This window comes from Nannospalax galili, unplaced genomic scaffold, assembly GCF_000622305.1.
Source record: "Nannospalax galili isolate Female #2095 unplaced genomic scaffold, S.galili_v1.0 scaffold553, whole genome shotgun sequence".
Taxonomy (NCBI): Eukaryota; Metazoa; Chordata; class Mammalia; order Rodentia; family Spalacidae; genus Nannospalax; species Nannospalax galili.
The window spans coordinates 6,646,187-6,649,338 of NW_008336313.1; the positions used below are offsets into that span (position 1 = coordinate 6,646,187).

The window sequence follows — 3,152 nt, forward strand, 5'->3', positions numbered from 1 at the left end:
TAGAAAGGCTGTCCACTATCTCCACTTCTCTTTAACATAATGCTTGAAACTCTTGCAAGAGTAATAAGACAAGAGCAGGAAATTAAAGAAGTAATAATTGGAAAAGAAGAGATCAAATTATCTCTATTTGCAGATGATATGATATATATAAGAGATGCCAAAAACTCCACCAGAAAACTCCTAGAAATTATTAACAAGTTCAGTAAAGTGGCAGGTTATAAAATTAACCTACAAAAGTCTGTAGCCTTTCTATATACCACTAACAAGCAATCAGAGAAAGAGTACATGGAAACACTCCCCTTCAAAATAGCTAAAAAAAAAAAATCTCAGCATAAACCTGACCAAAGACATTAAAGGGCTCTACAATAAAAATTTTAAATCATTAAAGAAAGACATTGAGGAAGACATCAAAAGATGGAAGGACCTCCCATGCTCATAGATTGGAAGAATTAATATTGTGAAAATGACCATCCTACCAAAAGTCATTTATAGATTCAATGCAATGCCAATCAAAATCCCCATGACATTTTTCACAGAATTGGAAAAAAAGTCCTAAGATTCATATGGAAGCACAAAAGACCTCAGATAGCCAAAACAACCCTGAGAACTAAGAGCAATGCTGGGGGGATTACTATACCAGATTTTACCAGATCACAAACTATATTACAGGGCTATAGTCATAAAAACAGTATGGTACTGGCACAAAAATAGACCCATAGACCAATGGAACAAAATTGAAGACCCAAATATGAGTAATTGCAATTTTAGTCACCTGATATTTGACAAAGGGGCTAAGAATATTAACTGAAGAAAAGACAGCATGTTCAGCAAATGGTGCTGGTAAAACTGGATCTCCACTTGTACAACAATGAAACTAAACCCCTATCTTTCACCCTGCACAAAAGTCAATTCCAAATGGATCAAAGAACCTCAATGTAAAGCCTGAATTTCTGAAACTGTTAGAAGAAAACATTGGGAAAAACCTACAAGATATAGGTGTAGGGAAGGATTTTCTAAACTGGACATCAATTGCTCAGGAAACAAGGGTAAGAATTAACAAATGGGGCCTCATTAAAATAAAAAGCTTCTGTACATCAAAGGAGGCAACCACGGAAGCGATCAGAAAACCCACAGAATGGGAGAAAATCTTTGCCAGCGACACATCCAACAGAGGTTTAATAACCAGAATATATAACAAACTAAAAAACAGAGACTCAAGACAAGAAGCAACCCAATTAAAAGATGGACTAAGGAGTTGAACAGAGAGTTCTCAAAAGAAGTAAAGATGGCTATGAAACATCTTTAAAAATGTTCAATATAATTAGGGAAATGCAAATTAAAACCACTTTAAGATTTCATCTTACCCCGAACAAATGATGCCAAGTGTTGGAGGGGATGTGGGGAAAGGGGAACACTCATCCACTGCTGGTGGGGTTGCAAACTGGTTCAGCCCCTATAGAAGGCAGTGTGGATAACTCTTAGAAAACTACAAATGAACCTACCATTTGACCCAGTTATACCACTCCTTGGCATATACCCAAAGAACTCGTCCTGCTGCAGAGACACTTGTACATCCATGTTTGTTGCTGCTCTTTTCACAGTAGCTAAGAGATGGAAGCAACCTAAGTGTCCCTCAATTGATGAGTGGATAATGAAAATGTGTTTCATTTATACGACGGAGTTTCACTCAGCAGTAAAGAAAGATGAAATCATAAAATTTGCAGGTAAATGGATAAAATGAGAAACTGTTATACTAAGTGAAATAACAGACTCAGAAAAAAAATCGAAATATGTCCTCCCTCATATGTGGATCCTAGAACAAGACTCTGATAAATAAGTATGCAAACAGACATAACTACAGAAACCAGGATAATGGAAAGGAAACAGGGAGGTAAAGGAAAAGAAAGAACCTGAAAGAGAAGAACAGTAGGAAACAGGCTGTAATAAGGGAGATATGGACAAAGATTGGGTTAGTTTAAAGGAGGGGGGAGGGAAGGGTATACAAGGAACCTAGGGGATAAAGGAAAACAAGGAGCTCAAGTGAGGTAGGACCATAGGAGAAGGGTATTTGTAGGAGGAAGTGCGGCCTGAACAACCTGCACATGCACGCTGCCAATGCGCCAAAAACATCCAGCTGAGGCATACCTGTGTTCTGCCAAAAGACATAAAGACGGCTGATGCGAAAAAAGCCTGATACAGAAAGCCAATGAGGAACAGACATGACCTATCAATGGACCAATGGGACACCAGGAAGGGGATAGAAGGGAGCCCCATATCCGCAATAAACGATTCTGCAACTGCTCACACTGCCTGCTTCTCACCTGACTCCCGGTATCTGTGTTGTGACTCCGTGCTGACTCTACCCCCACCCAGAGGGTCCCAGGACACCCACAACAGGTATTGTTAAGGAAGAAAGGGGGGAAATGGGGGCACCTTAAGTGGGAAAACTATGGTGGAGGGGTGAGACAATGCGAAAGATAAATAATGCCTAACTAGTTTTGAAAACTAGAGGAAACAATATTACTCCTACAACCTACTGACAAATTATACATAGCAGATCAAGAAATATATGTCTAGGTAAGGTTTAACTGAGAACTTAACTTGGTCTTTTTCCAAGATTTATCTACATGATACACAATAATTAAAAGTACCAGACTGGTGGAACTAACCTTCTTGGATGTTTAACAGACATACTTTGAGGCATATACTAATTTGGTCAGAGGGACATGAAGGACAGTTTTTGCTCTGTGCCCTCCTAGGTCGACTAGTTCCGGGGGACTATGAGCATCTCTCAAAATGTCCTGTAATTGTGGTAGGTCACCTGTCCTCTTGATCAAGGGGGCCGAGGAGACCCCACCAGATGGACTTGAACCAGTGTCCAGTCTACAAAGAGGAGGGTCAACACAGAGGAATCACTTCCTCCATGCTTCCAAGTGAAGCCAACCACGGTCGAGCAGGACCTTTGACTTATCTTCACATAGGCAGAGCTGGTAAAAGAAAGGAGCCAGGGGCTCCTCCCAAGCCCATGTGACCCCTGATGAACAGATCCTCAAATGACGCTTCAGAGTAAAAATAAATTGGTTTATCTGGGCCAACTGTATGATCCAAAAGGAAAGTATAACCAAAGATTAAAGGGGTCAATATAATTTCTT

At 40.0% G+C, this 3,152-nt stretch overlaps 1 protein-coding gene across 1 annotated transcript in view; it reads right to left on the reverse strand.

Annotated features, from left to right (window-relative positions):
* Atg4c (autophagy related 4C cysteine peptidase) overlaps positions 1-3,152 on the reverse strand; it is a 101,910-nt gene that overhangs the window by 80,594 nt on the left and 18,164 nt on the right. The window lies entirely within an intron of this gene.